An 18882-nucleotide genomic window follows, 5' to 3' on the forward strand; every position below is an offset into this window, starting at 1 on the left:
GTAATTGTTACAGTTGTCATGATGGAATCTATAAAAAAAACTTTATAATAATAATATAATAATATAATATTAATACTAATAACTAAAACAATATTTCTGGTATTTTCTTTTGCAGCAATGGATCGATCATCAACAACATTAAACTGGGCTTTGCATCCACATCTGTTCTTAATAACACTCAGATTGCAAATGTATTGATCGATGCAGCTTCAAATATCACAGCCTTCAATATTGACACCTCCTCCATTTCTGTGGATGGCGCACGTAAGCAAGACTGAATGTTACATTTTCAAAAATACAGTCCAGTATTACATAACTGTTTGATAAGTCGATTTCTTATCGATTTCTTGAGTAATGCCTTTTTAATAAGATTTTGTCTTATAAACGTAGACACACCATATTACCATATATGATGTAAATATACTATAGATAATATGTGACATAATGCATTTTACTTATATTTTAATTTTGTGTTTGAAAACTGTAGCTTCAACTGGTGAATCAACCACCACTGATGGGCCAACTACCACTGGTGGATCAACTACAACTGGAGGTTCCACAACAACTGGTGGATCAACTACCACTGGTGGATCAACTACCACTGGTGGATCAACCACCACTGATGGGCCAACAACAACTGATGTAACAACTACAACTGGTGGATCAACCACAACTGGTGTAACAACTACCACTGGTGGATCAACTACAACTGGAGGTTCCACAACAACTGGTGGATCAACTACCACTGGTGGATCAACTACAACTGGAGGTTCCACAACAACTGGTGGATCAACTACCACTGGTGGATCAACTACAACTGGAGGTTCCACAACAACTGGTGGATCAACTACCACTGGTGGATCAACTACAACTGGAGGTTCAACAAACACTGATGGGCCAGCAGTGGTTTTCAGAGCCACCATAGTAGAACCATTTCAAGAAGCCTTCAGTGATTCCAGCAGCACTGAATTCAAGGAGCTTGCTGCAAAAGTTGTAGAAGTGGTAAGAGTAATGTTGAATTGATCAGATTTCCTATTATTCCAGGTAAATTTCATTAACTTTTGTAGTTTCTTTTTTAATAAGGAATGTTTCTTCTGTTTGCTTCATTCCCACAGTATGATGAAATCTACAAGACAAGATATGGCTTCCTTTTCATCCGCACTATCGTCATAAAGTTCACGTAATATATATTTTTTTATTTTTTAAAGTTAAACTGTCTATGTGCTTTCTGGGTTGTCATTAATATTAAAGCTTTTAAGATCATTTATTAAAAAATAATTTCAGATATAATTGATCATTTTTCTCAGAATTTGATTGAAAAACATGTTTGTTTTGATGCAGACGAGTTGCAGCGAGACTACGAGTGGAAAATACTGAAGCAGAGGTGAAACTTGAGTTCAATGACACTGTTTCATCTGCAGAACTCCCCAGCTCTACTGATGTTGTAGAAACATTAGTAGAAGCTGTATCCAAACCCAACAACTTCAGCATTCAGACTAATTCCAGCTCCGTCACTGTAGTGTGTAAGTAACAATTGCTTAACATCAGTTGACATTTGTTGACGGCAAAACACAATAAACACTCAATCTCCATTTATAACAAAAAAGGTATTTTCATGAAATTCAATATGAATAATTTCTGATTTGCTCCTGAATATATTTGTTTTAATTTTTTTTGTTTGAAGTGAGTCGACAAGTAAAGGTGGGCTTTATAGAGCTATTTTTTTTACACCCCATACAAATTACAGTTTTATTGATTTCTTGAGTAATGCCTTTTTAATAAGATTTTGTCTTATAAACGTAGACACACCATATTACCATATATGATGTAAATATACTATAGATAATATGTACCATAATGCATTTTACTTATATTTTAATTTTGTGTTTGAAAACTGTAGCTTCAACTGTTGACTCAACCACCACTGATGGGCCAACAACAACTGATGTAACAACTACGACTGGAGGTTCAGCAACAGTCACATCTGAGGCAATCACAACAAAACAACTGATTTTCAAATCTGCTGGAGAGACATTCACAAGTGACTTGGCGAATCCATCATCTGCAGCATTTCTAAGTCGAGCCTCATTGATTCAGTCAACAGTAAGTCTCTCTCTTGGAGTGAAATTGGAAATGTTTTGAAAGATATTAACATTTTTATTGATTTAATAATCTTCCTTCAAAATATGTAATTTTCAAATTGTAAATGTTTGTGGTAGGTTGTCAAATTAAAGTGTATACAGTGAATTATAGAAACTATATAGTTCTTTAATATATTTATATATATTCAAAGAAAATAACAAATTAAATGGATAGCCAACTAAATAAAAGTACGTACAAATGTATTTCTTGTCTTTCTGCAGCTGGAACCTTACTACAAACAAACATTTTCTTCATTCCGCACCTTAAATGTGGTGTCTTTCAGGTAATTGTTATTATTGGAATCTATAAAAAAACTTTATAATAATAATATAATAATATAATATTAATACTAATAACTAAAACAATATTTCTGGTATTTTCTTTTGCAGCAATGGATCGATCATCAACAACATTAAACTGGGCTTTGCATCCACATCTGTTCCTAGTAACACTCAGATTGCAAATGTATTGATCGGTGCAGCTTCAAATATCACAGCCTTCAATATTGACACCTCCTCCATTTCTGTGGATGGCGCACGTAAGCAAGACTGAATGTTACATTTTCAAAAATACAGTCCAGTATTACATAACTGTTTGATAAGTCAACATCTGGTTTTCTTTTTCACATTTACAGAAGTGTCAAGTGGAGTCAGCCACAAGATCAGTCTCATCACTGCATCCTTCCTGGTGCTGATGTCATGGCTGCTGTCAAGCCAGCAATAGTTACTGTGCTGACGATGACGGACATTGTTCTCATCAGAAATCCAAGAAGACCACAGAGGATCAAAAGTAATATATCGTTTGGAAAAAAACACAGAACCAGATATTAAACTCAAAGTTGATACACATTCATTAAAAAAAGATGATTGCAGCGGCGCAACTATTAACCAAACTTTGATAAACCTTTCCTTTTTCCTGTTCGACGTCCTAGGAAGATCATTCATTGACAAGATGAATTTAAACTCCTGGTTTACAGAAATAAAATGCTCATTATTCCTGTAAACTCAATAGAATGCATTCCTCCGTCAAGGCTGAACAATATACACGGTTGTCTATTTTCTATACATTGGTCTGATAACAGAAATTAGTTATTTTACATAAAGCATTGTTAATGAAAGTTAAGAAAAAAAAATTCTGGATTATCTGCATTCATACCAAAATTTTATGAGTTCTCTCCAGGCGACATCCCTCCACCACGTTTGGTTGAAATGGGTTAAGTAGTATTTGTGTAATCCTGCAAACAAGAGACGTGAAAACACTTCTCGGCTGAGGTAATTGAACATTTGAGTAGTGACAATTAAAACCTTGGCACACCACACTTTTTAACACAGTATGAATACCATTTAATTGCCCCTGCTATAATAATATCATTTAGAATCACTGCCTCTAAATCCTTGAGGTAAATCCATTGATATGTATCAAGCATTATTTATATTAAATTATATTTCACTTTATTAATTATTATTAATAATATATTATTATTATTAAGTTAAGAGAGAGAAAAAATGATCCCCAAGCCCTGACCCAGTTTATAAGGGATGTCATGGGGTTCCTGCAATATACAATGAAGCATGCCTGGCATTATCCGATCAAATTGTAGCAATTTGAATGTATTTATATTATCAGAAAAGTGTATTCTGTAAGCTTTCTTGTATTTTTGTGTAACTTCAGTAAGAAATATAAAGGTTCTTCTTCAATGATCAATGTAAGCGCATTTGGGCAAATCCAAATTCACTTTTGTGAATTTATTATGAGAAAAAAAGGTAGCTGCACCAGACGCACAGTTCAGAAGAGTACTGCTGAGTCTCTTACTTAAGTATGGGCTTAACACAACTAACTATAAATCACTCTGACTACCCTTTCCCATTCTTCACAGTTGTGTCTGATTCTTGGTCGATTGCTATTTTAAGGGCCCGTTCATCAGGTAGTGAAAGAGGAGTGTGAGGTTTTTGTTGGTCAATCATGCAATTGGATTCCACTACCCCGTGATAGCAGTACGTCAACAATGTACCACGATGTAAGATCAACAAGAGGACAACAAGAGCACTCAGGTGGTGCATTTGATATTTAACTTAGCAATGACAGGAAAATGACAACTGCATCGGTCTGCGACTAGCAAAGACACTTGGGTCATGTGTGGCACTACTTTGCACTGCTTTACGCTGGGTGATAGATCCATGTCAAGTGGATACAAAAATGTATAATTCTGTGTGATGAATCTGTTGATTAAAGGCACTGAAGACAATGAAAACACGTGTTATTATTTCCTAAAAGACATATTCTCAGGAGGGTTTGTTCAGGAAGAAAGACAAGACGGTTTCCATTGGGACCTTGTTGCTCACCACAGAGAAAAATCATGGTCATGTGAGCAGGGCGTGACAAACTTAAAGAAAAAAATATAATTAGGATAGACAGTAATAATGATCTGTTTCAATTCAATCATTAAATCATTTAAACTGTTGTTTAAATAAAACTTAAAACATCCCATGTTAATGAGCTCACTCATAATGACATTTCATTTCACTTTGTTTTCAGCATTTAGAATTAAAAACTTAAGATATTTATGATTAATCATACAGGTAAAAATAGTGTGAATGTTTGAATTAATTAGTGAAGGACTGATGAGCGATGTTTTATTAATTACCACAGTTAATTATCTGTCATGTGCCATTTCCATTTATTCCATTAAAAACCTTTGTGTGAAAGGTAGAAGCTGATAAGATACAGAATATTTACACAAAATGAATATAAAGAATATGAACAAAATATCAATGAAAGTATTTCTAATCATATATCATCACATATATATGTGTAGTTTATGAACTTCTATGTATGTTTACGCAATTTCTGAGAAAATTTCCCAAAGATTCGTGCAATTAACCAAAAAAAGTATTGCTTTAACTTAACGTAAATATTCAAAATCATAGCGTATTGAAGCTATAGATTAATAACTATTATAATTGAAGTATTAAGTATTTAGACATCTGTGCTGACCAACTTAAAAACAGTTTGGGTAGATGCTAAAAGTGAATTAAAGTCTTTCGCTGCGTGAAACTGAGACAGAAGTGACACTGTCGTCTTTGTATTCAACTGTTTACGTTCGAGAGGAGAAACTTACGTATGTGGCCTGATGATCTTTGAGGGAACCAGAAGCAAACTCATATACAAATTAACTGTACTTGTTTTCTGCTAGTGTATTTTTGAAAGGTTTGAAATGAAGAACATAAATAAAAATAACATGGCAAGGTAACAGTTTGTTGATACAGAGATATAATAATACATTTCACCTTTCAAAACACAGTTATGGGAGCTTTACAAATTAAAAAAACAATAGGAAACATATACGTATACCTCTTTCCTGCAGGTAAAAGAAGTTGGTGTATTATGTAGTCAATGAACTTAAAGGTTTTGTGTATAGAATGTAGTGATATCTAGTGGTGGAGTTGCATGTTGCAGCTGAGTACAACTCACCTCACCCTCTCCTTCCATGAAAGATAACCTGTGGTAACCTTCAGTTGTAAAACTCAAAAGGTGTTTAGTTTGTCCAGTCTGGACGCTGATGAGGTTGTGATGGTCCGTGGACTTGGTTCACTCTGTTGTTGCAGTGCTTTGTGTCCACAGGGCTGCACACCTGGGCCTCATACAAAAGCACATTTACACTCAGCCATTCCCTACACTTGCGATTTTACAAATTCCTTTGTTTCTTTGCGATTATTTTATTATTTTATTGTGTGATTATTTTATTATTATTTATATAGTATATCCATCTGTGACAATGCAAAATAAAATGTCTCAGGAATAAACACAAAATAAATTGTTTCAACACTAAATAGCAAGCATCATTAATAATAGCATAATAAAATGCTAAAAGAGTCAAAGATGTAGATTTAAGATCCCAAAAAAGACAGATAAATAACTTCAATTCACTTGAATTAAAACCCAAGTTACCCATGAAATAATCAAAATAATTTTAGCTGGGAAATTGGTGGCCTATATAAATATAATCATCCCTAAATAAGTGCAATAGGAAGGGGAGACATTTGGCCATTCCTTGCTGAAGAAGTAAACTATGTTTAATTTGTGATAATGATTTTAACCTTTCACTTTTATTTTATTTTATTGCTACTGTACCAAAGTACACCCATCCACAGGGGAAGCTGTTGTTTCTCTATGAACACTTTCATGACAGTACACAATTTGTTCGAAGAATATAATTGTGAAGTAAAAATTGTTCAAAGTAAGTATTCCCAACTAAAATCATTAATTTGATTTAATTTTTGTTGTTTTATTTCTACCTGTGAAATAATCTTAATAATTATTTCATTTTTAAAGTACAATCACCAGCAGGGGGAGCTATATACCTGTGTTTCTCTAAGCTCACTTTCATTAGTAAACCAGTAAACCATTAGCTACAGAAATATGATTTTAATTGAAGTAAAAACTGTCAAAAGTCAGTTTCTTCTTTTTCTTTTTTAATCTACAAAGAGGTTTGTCTGTATATGTACTGGATATATATATATGACATGTATTTAAATACACCTTGTAAATAGAAATGAACAGAGAAATACAAAAATGAGTCTGGAACTGCACTGGAGAGTCATTTTGTTTGTGTCAGAAAAACTTCTCTCCTGGTCCTGTAGTGATGTGGTTCAGCTCCAGGGGGCGATCAGTGTTATTTTTTATTAGGTGTGTGATGGCTCAGACATTAATGTTCGAGCTTGGCTCCCGATATAACCTGCCTAAAAACAAATTTGAAAGAGTTAGATGGTGAGTATTCTTTGTATGTTGGAAGGTCAACTGCATAAGCTTGATGTCAAATTGCTGACTATCATTGGCATTCACTGTGAAATTAAAATGAAATTAAAAAATAACCTAATTTTAAAGTAAATTCAAATCAAATTCACTTTAAAGACTTTCAAGGTTAATAAATAAAGTTATCTAAATAAAATCATATCTCTTCACAATATAATCTAAGAACTATATAAATATAAGTAAATACCAATAAATAAATAATATCAACTCATGTTAGTTTTGTCCAGTGAAGATGTTTCAGTTTTGTGATGTTTGAAATGGAAAAGTCTTTATCATCAATACCAGCTCTTCATCACCACTGTGCCTCCAGTTGTTTACTAGAACATTCATATCCAAAGCTATTGTGCTTCCTTTTTTTAAAAGGCATGATTACACTGTATTGTTATACTGCTTATTTACACACCAGACTACACACCATAAATCATCATTGATACTATTCTTACAATTACATTATTTCATATTAATGAAATTATTGTTGTATTCTTGTACTTGACTTACTGTGCTTACCTACGGGTGTGTACACGACAAACACAACACCTCCCTTTGTTGACTCGTTCTGTCTTTTTGTCATATGTTTACATGCAGCATGTTTTTTTTGCACTTTGTTGGCAACGTGATATTTCTTTGTTCGAGGCTGAATGACAGTAAAAGTAAACTTGAAACTTCAGCTTGAAATTTAAAACTTCAGATTTAACACTATCCTTTTTCTGCCAGGCCACAACAGTGTCTAACAGTGGTGGTAGTTGAGGGTAATATGTGGAATTTCTCCCTGATCTGTCACAATCTAAAATTTGTGAAAATGTTACCAGCTGATTGGAATTAACAAATTAAATGTAGCGAGGCTTTCTGAGTTATGCCCTCTGTTCTTCACCGTCACCCTTTGACCTCCTTCATCCACCCTCCTTTCACACTGTGTTTCCTTCAGCAGACCTGCAGAAATATTCAGATCAGACTTCCTGGTGCCAATTAAAATGCCACGGTTGAGATTACATTTTTTCTCGACTCTGATGTTTGAGATAGATATTTCCTGCCAAGTGTCTGCAGGTTTGTCCATACATTGCTGAGGAGCTGATCGGATAATTGCACGAATTAGCAGATGAACATGAGCCTGGTTTTCTAGTTCCAAACATCTCTTTGTTTTTGTCCTTATTACGACTACTGAATACTGATCCCCTGTGACTTCTACGTGAGGGAAGAACAAAGTGTCATCAGCGCATTTACTAATAAGAGTTATGCACTGTGTGATGGAAAGATAACACAGGCTTAGGGACCAGAGCCAAAGACAACACTGAGCATAAAAGATGATCATGTGAATGATGAACATTCAAAACAGAACAACCAGAAACATTGTCACTATAACGACAGCTTGTATGGTGAAAGTCCAACAAATCCAGGATAAAGTTTTCTTATCTGGTTTCACTGAGCCTAATATTGACCATAAAATTGGATAACCTGCACTGAGAAAATGTTTATCAGGTGAGAGGAAATGCCGATAGAGTTGGAGTGACATAAATGATAATTATGAAAGAATATTATAGAAACCAAACAGTAGAAATTTGGGACATAATGTCTCAATTTTTGGGGTAAAGTAAAGTGTTCATTACTGCTTTTGTCTGATGAGAAATAAACTATAACGAACAAGTGATGCGAATAAAAATGTCGAGCTGTGTGACACTACTTCACATGTTGGTCCCTTTCAGGATCTTGTAGACTGATAACTGGTTTTTCTGGTGAACTGATTTGTCGAAAGTTAAACTGTTGACAGGTTTTGATCTGCCAGCTGAAACTTAACCTTAGCTCAAACCTTAATTAAACCTGTAATTATTTCCAACAATGGATCCGAGCACAATAGAATTATTGAATAAAAACAACACAATGTATCACTGTCATCAGCATAAAAGCACATCTGAAAAAACATAACTTCATTTTGAAAAGTTGTGCTGTCATGTTTTTATATAATCGAAAAGATTCAGAAAGACAACTGTTAGGCAGATCTTTGCAGCTGGCATGCTTGTATAAATTCTCCATTACAGGTATTATTTTTTTTAAAGTGTTTTACTGCAAGCTTTTTATGTGCCTATAACTGCCGCACCTTCAAAATGACTAAACATGATTCAAGATGTTTATTGTTACACCGGTTGTATAACTATTACCGTGGGAAAGTCTTTGACCAGGAAGCTCCTCCGTAGCAACAATTCTGACTTGTCCTCACTTGGTCAAAGGGCTATTTGAGGGTTAAGACTTGGTTTTAGGGTTAAGGTTAGAATTTGGTTTAGGTTAGGGTTATAGGCATTTAGTTTGGATGGTTGATGTTAGGGTAAGAGGCTGGGGGATGCATTATGCCTTTATGTGTACTCAGTAAGATAGAAGTACATGTACAGTGTGTGTGTGTGTGTGTAGGGGGTGTTTGTCCTATTTTTTTTTTAATTGGTGCACGAAGTCTTATTGCCTGAGGGTAAAATCTGTTTCTGAGTCGGGTGGAGTACCTGATTGATGACTCACCACCAAATCACTGATCGAACATTTTAATGACAGTATAGGTACAAACACATTTCTGAATAGAACATCTTGACAGAATGATAATTGGAATTACTTGAATGCTCCTTAGTCAGAGCATATACCACCGCCACAGTAAAAGAAACAGTAAAGTTGATTATCATCTGTACAAACTCTTAGATTTCAACTATAAATATGTCTAATATTCTGTACAGTCAAATCCATAAATTGTTTTTCTCAGAAATGCCAAAAAAAGTCTGTGAAATCATAAATCTATCTGTGCAATTTAATAACCAATGTACAATGTCTCACTGTATATGTATTGGTCATACTGTATATATTCAATTTACATTGTATATATTATTTATATTCTACATATGCATTTATCATTGTGTTTATATTAAATATTTACTTATTTATAGTTTTACTGATGACTATTGTTATATCATATTTCCCCATCGTGGGACTAATCAAGGATTATCTTAACTTATCTTATTGATTGTTTGCATGATCCTTTTCAAATCAATCTAAATTCAGGATTTATTTTTGCAGCAGAAAGTCAAGGCCTTTGTCTTCTAGGTCATCACACAAACAGTATCAGATTTCATCTGATACATGCAACAGAAAACCAGTGGGTAACACCAAAGAGTAGAGAGAGGAGCAGAGATATGTTAAGTGATGACAAATCTTTTGTTCATGTTTCTATATTTGAAAACCTTTTGAATCAATATGTTGTATGTGTTTATTTCACCATTTTTGATGCCCAATGTCCGTACTTTTATCCTTTATTACGATTTGTTGACTAACATATCCTTTTAGTTTAGGTCAAATAGAGTTTGAAACTTTTGGAAACACTGTCAGAAATAACATTAGTAAGCAAAAATACCATGGTGGACATAAATAAATCATAGCTCTGCTCCTTCAACTGAATCCACATAAAAGATGACTCCTGTTTATGCAGTGACTATCAGCTTTTTTTCCTTTGAACTGACTGTTAATATGTTGTCTTTTGTTTGAGTCTTTTTATATGGTTGCACCAATACAAAAGGTGTACTCTTTCAGACAAACAAACCAACAAACCTACACATGTAGAGACACAAACTCACACAATAAACACAACAAAGGCTGTTAAACCCTAGGATGTCAGAAAACAGTTTCCATATTGTACTGTGCATGTCACTGAGTGCTGTGCTATCGCAATATTTACTTGGCAATGATTACTAATGCTTGTTTGCCAGGCATGTAAAACCAGCCTGACTCCATGTCTGACTGTTCGTGTGGCTTAATTTAGAAACAGTTTGTGAAATCAGAATGCCAATGTTATGATGTACTTTCTGTGAAGTACATCCTCCTACTTCCCAACCAAATAATATTCAATTATAATATTTAGCCAAATCCCATAATATATCCAATTTATATATCAAACATGTACAAATGAACAATGATAAAACACAAAGTGTATTTATGTAATCACTCTCGTGATATTTTACAGTTTTGGTGGGAACGCCTCGACCTTTGTTGTATCGGTGAATCAGGTGTGTTCAGACAAAGACAGAGTGTGAGTGACTTGCTATGCAGTGCTTATTTATTCAAATAATCCACCTCAACACATCCTTTTGTATTCGAGCAAGTTTTTTCTTATGGTCCAAAATGAGTCAGTCATAACACGAATGTCTCTTTTGTAGGAGCTGGATGTTGTCAGTGATGAATAACTTTTCTAAGACTAGGGTCTCCAGGCTTTTGCTGCCACATTTTGGGGTATAAGCCCTTCAGGCCGAGGAAGCAGATGACTGCAGGAAGGTCGATACTTCCATAATTTAATTTCCCGAAACAGAAACACAAGGATGACAAATGTTAGGATATGGCTTGTGGCTGCATGTTCTAATGGTTTTTAAGTAAGGGGTTCTAGTTCCTGATTTGCTGCCATAATGTTTGACCTGGGGACAACAAAGTCCAGGTAACTTCACTATCAGAGCCGTTGCAAGTGAGGATAAGGCTGAACAGCAGTATTAGTCCTTTTCTGCTCTTCTACTTAAATTAGTGAACAACACACTCCACATCCTCTGCCCTCACCTCCCCATGATCCAGGATTATGGGGCTCTTCTTTTATGTTGGCTCTTCTTTTCCTTTAATACAACCGACAGCTGGGAAATATTTAGGTGATGCAGGAACCAGCAAAACTTCTGCTACACTTAGCACAGCTTATTATTAATATATACACATATTAGAGCTATGATTATCGTGTCGTCATGTCATCTGCCTGCTGTTTTTGTTTCTCTTTCTAAAATTTCTTCCAGGCTTTTGTAGCATTCCTGTGTGTGTGTGTGTGTGTGTGTGTGTGTGTGTGTGTGTGTGTGTGTGTGTGTGTGTGTGTGTTCATTCTAGAGGCAAAAATAGAGGAATAATTGGTATATTTCGGGAACAGATTTTTTTATGACTCCAAGTATGCAACAACCATAGCTGGAAGCATTGCGGACAGGGTTATTATAGTTAACGAAAACTAAGACTAAAACTAAAAAAGGCAATGAAAAAATAATTGAGTTAACTGAAATAAAAATAAAAACGACAATTACAAAAGAAATGAAAACTAAATAAAAACTAAAATGAACAATGCAAAACCAGCTCAAACTAAACTGAATTGCAGATAAAGCTTAGTTTTTGTTTCGTTTTCTCCCTCAATTACTGCCTGTCCTGCAGGTGATGGTTAAAGAATGAAATTAAAGGACTTCATAAACCATATTTGGTGTCACACATTGTTTCATCCTTTTTCAGCTTCTACAAGTCAAGGCTTTCTCTTAATACCTGGAAAGACTAAAACTAAATAAAAACTAAACTGAAACTAGTCGATTCCTCAAAATAAAAACTAAACTAATTACTTGCTGAACTAACTAAAACTAAACTGAAATAAAAAAGCAAACTGAAAAACTAAATAAAAATAAAAACAAATTAAAATTTCAAAACTATAATAACCTTGTTGCAGAGTTGTCCGCCCCTCTGCCTGTCTGCACCTTCATCTCTACATATCACTTCCGTGAATGCAATGTCTTAGGAATGCTATGAGGAAATTACTTTCTGAAAGAGGTCCATTTAGACTCAAGCATTATCAGACTACAAATTCATAGTCAAGGTCAAATGTTTTTGAAGATAGATATATTTAATGGATTTTATTAAATCCCTTAAAAGTCTTAGCTATCTTTATTCTGAGACTGGACAGACATTGATGTAAACTTCTTGAGTTTGACATGTCTGCCTTGTATGAATCAGGCAGATATGACCTTTGAGCGAGAGGAGCAAACCCAACCAGAAAATAACACAAAGATAACACAGAACAAAGACATAACTGGAGAGCTTTGCATTCTGATGACAAACACGCCTCATGTTGCAATATTGCTTCAGCTCACTGTCACATTAAGAAACACATGGGGAGAGAAATTGTTAATTAGTAAATAGTTTGAAACTCTTGAAAGTGAATTATTCAGGAACATGACGAGCAAGATTTCAGAGCTCAGTCTAATGTCAATTGTAACCAGTGTGTTATCATTACGTTTTACCTCAGGCTTAAACTCATCACTAGATATATTCAAAATGATTTGGTACCTCAAACTGGTCAAACCTTTTATATATATGTGGAATATATACAAGCATTTTGCCGTGTGAAACAAAAGCACAACAAATGAGTATACATGCTGTTAGGTCAAGAATATGACAGACTTAAGTGTCACCTTTCTGAAAAATCTGTCATCCATAGACCGCGTCATTAGATTCCATTACAAAATAAAAAGCCCTCAAGAGACGTGGAGTGTCATGGAAGGAGAAAGGTTTGCAGTGTAACATATGTGAAGTGAAGTTTAAACTGTGACACTTTACACACCTCTACTTATTATCTAAGTCTGTGCATAACTGAAGTATTTATCAATGCTTGTGAGATCTGTTATAACAATGTATTTGATTCATAAACCCTACACACACTGAAGAGCACTCTTATGCTTGTGTAAAATAATCCGTTTTTGACTTTAAATTCTACAGCTGTATAATAACATTTGAATTATTCCAACGAATGCGCAGCTCCAGCTCTGATGACTCTGTGCACCTTCTTTTTCTTTTCCATTCGCCCTCAGACTCCTAACCACTTTCTCAGGTAGGAGCTCTCCATCGTTCTCTCCATGTTCTTGTGAGTGAAATGTCAACTTCTGTAAGTGGCAACATCTGTCTGAGTAACAGGCCAAACTGCAACTACCAGAGCTTTACTTTGCCAGGACAATGTTCTTAAGGCCACACTTGATATCCTGCTTCAGTTGCTGGACCTGCTCGCAGTCTTTGAGGCTTGCATTATAGCATCGTCCAAGGCTTTTCATAGGTTTCTCAGACACCGTTGGAATGGGTTCTCCATTAATGTAGAACCTATGGTTTCCTTTGCTTATTGAGTGATAAGAAATATTCTATTCATCTTTAACTTTTTTAGGTATCAATGTCTTATCCAAACCTTTCTTTTATGTCTATAATGTCTCATTGTGTAAAATAAAATAATAATATAAAGAAATTTGATAAATAGACAAATGTTGCTTACTGCAAATACTCAAATCAAGCACACACACACAGAGATAAGCGCGCTCACACACACACACCCAGTTCTGTTTCCATGACAGCAGAGGACATAACTTTGACTTAAATCAACTTCCTGGAGACATTCTTGAACCTTAACCGTAGTTGCTACTTGCCTAACCCTAAATCTAAATTTAACCTTAAAACCTTAAAGCATGTATTCACCATTCAATTCAATGATTTATATATTGCTATTTACAATACTTGCTTTTTGTCCTCATGAGAAAGACAATTCCACATGATGTGACTGGACCACACACACAAAGATTAAATTATATTCTTAACCCCCAAATGAACAGATATGAGATAAAGTTATTTATTCCTCATTTCCTCATAGGGCAGATAGGGCTGTAGAAGCCATTGTTCCAGCAGTAGCAGCATCTCTGAGTGGAGTCGCAGTGGTTGATATGAGCAGGGACAGCAGGGCTGTGATTGAGAAATCTTAAGTCTAATTTTATTATATAAAGATTTAAAAAGATGTGAGATGTGCCACAAGGTGAAAGGTTTACTCTGTTTGACATGTGACCCCCCACAATCTAAAGATTTTAAAACACCAGACATTTCATTTTGTACCTATATGTGTATGTGTGTAATTCTAATTATTTATTTTATGAGTACATTTTATCAATGACCCACAACATCTAACATGTACATGCATTTATATTTTATTGTAAATTCTGAGTCAATATTACCTACATATGTAGTATCTCATACTTATGTATGCTTAAATCATTAACCTCAAAAGTCAAATGGCCTGTTGCTATATTATTTTGGGGTATTAAATTATTAATAAATTCAGATTAAAACATTTAAAATAAAATTTAAAATGAACACAGTTGATTTAATTCAGTTTTTACAACAACTTTTTAATTAAGACATTCAACATTAATCCTTGTCCTTACACAATTGATCTCTTTGGCCCCTCATACTGTCAAACCGGTAGAGCTTCATTCACACAACTAATATCCAAGCATTTGTTTTGTGAAGCAGAAACAAAAGAAGGGAGTAAACTGTAATGTTATGCCAAGAATTTGACAAATCGAGGTGTCACAACATCTCTGTCTTGAATGATCAACGTCATTGGCCTTTATTTCATTCCAATATATAAAGGCCTAAATAAATGTGGAATGCCACAGAGGGAGAGGTTGGCAGTGTCACATATGTGAAGTGAACTGAGCACTGCAACACTTTAAGAACGTCTACACCAGAGAAAAGAGGAAATTAATAACTTTTCTTCTTTGCCTTTAAAGTGAGTACAATCTGTACGGACACGTGTGTGTGTGTGAGTTAGCAACATGTAAATTGCATGTAATTATCAAATATTTTCTCAGATTTAAAGTTACAATAACTGATGACTTAATTCATCACCTTTTTATATAACATGTTCAAAGCTCTGCTTAAATTCTAGTATTCATTTTGTATTTGTATATTCAAATAATAAGTACGATTGTGTTTGGAGAATAGAGTGAAATTAAAGCCTGACTTTCACTTGTGAAATCTTGTAAAGATTATCTAAATCACTAGATGTGAAGAATGAGATTTTGTTTGTCGGGCAAGGTTTTAGTTTTAGTTGAGAACAAAATGAGATCTTGTCAGTTGTAAATGTTTTACTTCAAATAAATAATAGACCTACATTCCACCCTGATTTGGATTTGTAAAATTGCTGCCAATGGAATTAAAGGAATCAGTGTCTCAATTACACTTTTGAAAAAAAAAAGTTGATTTCATTTCTAGTGTATTTCTAACATCTTTTTCTAACTAAGAAATAAATAGTCTGAAAATTAAAAGTATCTGGTCATAAACAAATTTTCTTTGTGAGTTTGTTGTGTTCGGATTGTGAGATGTCGACCAGCATCCACAGCAACCAAAATAAGATGAAGGCAACTGACGGAATCAAAACTGCCACTTTAACTTGTCAACATGTATGGGATGGAAAAAATAATTACTCCATTGAAACTATTACATTTGGAATTTGTTAGGATGGTAAATGGTCTGTATTTCTATCGTGCTTTTCTAATCTTGGTTAATAGTTTAATGTGCTTTACAGTCAATCAATTAAACTCTATTTATATAGCATCTCTTAAACAAATCAATTGCAGCTAAAAGTTCTTACATTCGAACAAATGTTAAAAAGGATTAATAAGTTTAGAAACGAATGCACATATCGTAACAAATGATAAACAGAGGAAATGAAAAAGACAGTATACAAATATGAAGAATGAAATTATTATAAGTTCAGTTCAGTTTCTTGCCTTTCACCCATTCACACACATTCATACAACACAACTATGTGCAGCACTATCTCTAGTATCATCAGTCAGACACTGTCGGCACAGCCGTCATAAACTATTTGGATTCAGTATCTTGCCCAAGGACACTTCAGCATGCTGAATGAGGAGACTGGGATCAAACATCCGATCTACCAGTTGCCACAATCGACTTCCTAATTTTAATGCTACACTCAAAATAATGACAAAATATTATAATGTGATATTTTACTGTTTCAGACTTAAGATTAATCAGGAATTTGGATTGATTGTTGAATAAAAAAGTTGTTAAAGTTTCTAATTTAGAAAAACTACTTGCTGCTTACTTTGTCATATTTGTAAAAATAATTATCTCTGTGGTCTGTATTGTAGTGTTTTTGAGATTGTGATGTCTGGCTAATCCTATTGTCAGGACAACACATTTACATCTGTGTAAACTGATGATAGATGTATTAGATTAATAGCAGGTGAGGTAGGTGGTGGTGGCCACAAAATCCAATTCTGCTCAAAGCCCCATAAGGTCCTGGACTTGCCGTACGTACAGTGCAGAGATAGACCACAAGAGGTCAGACAATGATAATGATACTGATCGTGTTGATGAGATAAAGGTCTCGTCACTCAATGAGTTCTCAAGACACTTATGTGGCAAACAGGGAACAAACAACCTTAAAGGGATTTTATGTTGTTTTATGTTTTTAAAAGTAAAAAAATCTGTTTTATTGAAGAAATAGTTCCAAAGAAAACCACCAACAATAAACTACAACAATAAAAAAATTGATATTTGACAGATTATATGCTCATTAAATATTTATAATATATAATATAAATAACATGTAATATTGTGTAACTGTAGAAGAAACCATTTTCCCTTTTGTCTTCTGTCTTGTTTATTTTGCAGATCCACTGACAGGATGGGGACGAGAAAGATCATATCAGTTTTCCTGATTCTAACAGGTATGATGAGCAATAGTTCACTTTAAATGAATAAAGATTAAAGCTGGGATGTAAATATGACATAAAGATGAATGAGGGAACATGGCAACAACTGATTTAATATTTCATAAACAACGAGGCTTAAAATCCAATTATCATATATGATGAATGTGATGATTCATTTCTAAACATTAATGTGTTAAAATAAAATGAATCCAAAGAGTAATAGATTTGGACAAATGTAATACAGTAATACTAAACTGTTGTATTTTCAGTTTCCTACATATCTGCTGCAGACACATCAACTGCCCCAACGACAACAACTAGTGCCCCAACGACAACAACAACTGCCCCAACTACAACTACCGCCCCAACGACAACAACTACTGCCCCAACTACAACAACAACTGCCCCAACTACAACAACTGCCCCAATGACAACAACTGCCCCAACTACAACTACCGCCCCAACGACAACAACAACTGCCCCAATGACAACAACAACTGCCCCAACTACAACTACCGCCCCAACGACAACAACTACTGCCCCAACAACAACAACTAGTGCCCCAACGACAACAACAACTGCCCCAACTACAACTACCGCCCCAACGACAACAACTACTACCCCAACTACAACAACTACTGCCACAACTACAACAACTACTGCCCCAACGACAACAACAGCTGCCCCAACTACAACAACTACTGACCCAACAACAACAACTGCCCCAACTACAACAACAACTGCACCAACTACAACTACCGCCCCAATGACAACAACAACTGCCCCAACTACAACTACCGCCCCAAACACAACAACAACTGCCCCAACTACAACAACTACTGCCCCAACTACAACAACCGCCCCAACGACAACAACAACTGCCCCAACTACAACAACTTCCCCAACTACAACTACTGCCCCAACTACAACAACAACTGTAGCAACGACAACAACAACTGCCCCAACTACAACAACAACTGCCCCAACGACAACAGCAACTGCCACAACTACAACAACTACTGCCCCAACTACAACTACCGCCCCAACGACAACAACTGCCCCAACTACAACAACAACTGCCCCAACTACAACCACTGCCCCAACGACAACAACAACTGCCCCAACGACAACAACAACTGTACCAACTACAACAACAACTGCCCCAACTACAACAACTACTGCCAGAACTACAACAACAACTGCACCAACTACAACAACAACTGCCCCAATGACAACAACTGCCCCAACTACAACTACCGCCCCAACGACAACAACAACTGCCCCAATGACAACAACAACTGCCCCAACTACAACTACCGCCCCAACGACAACAACTACTGCCCCAACAACAACAACTAGTGCCCCAACGACAACAACAACTGCCCCAACTACAACTACCGCCCCAACGACAACAACTACTACCCCAACTACAACAACTACTGACCCAACAACAACAACTGCCCCAACTACAACAACAACTGCACCAACTACAACTACCGCCCCAATGACAACAACAACTGCCCCAACTACAACTACCGCCCCAAACACAACAACAACTGCCCCAACTACAACAACTACTGCCCCAACTACAACAACCGCCCCAACGACAACAACAACTGCCCCA

At 35.4% G+C, this 18882-nt stretch overlaps 1 long non-coding RNA gene across 1 annotated transcript; it reads left to right on the top strand.

The window, feature by feature from the left end:
• Nucleotides 1-15189: 15189 nt before the first annotated feature.
• On the top strand, nt 15190-17820 carry LOC138406626 (uncharacterized). The gene is made up of 3 exons (XR_011240021.1): nt 15190-15301; nt 17218-17273; nt 17528-17820. It is a non-coding gene; the product is annotated as an uncharacterized lncRNA (long non-coding RNA).
• The last annotated feature ends 1062 nt before the right edge of the window (nt 17821-18882 follow it).

Source organism: Paralichthys olivaceus, chromosome 22, assembly GCF_024713975.1.
Source record: "Paralichthys olivaceus isolate ysfri-2021 chromosome 22, ASM2471397v2, whole genome shotgun sequence".
Lineage (NCBI taxonomy): Eukaryota > Metazoa > Chordata > Actinopteri > Pleuronectiformes > Paralichthyidae > Paralichthys > Paralichthys olivaceus.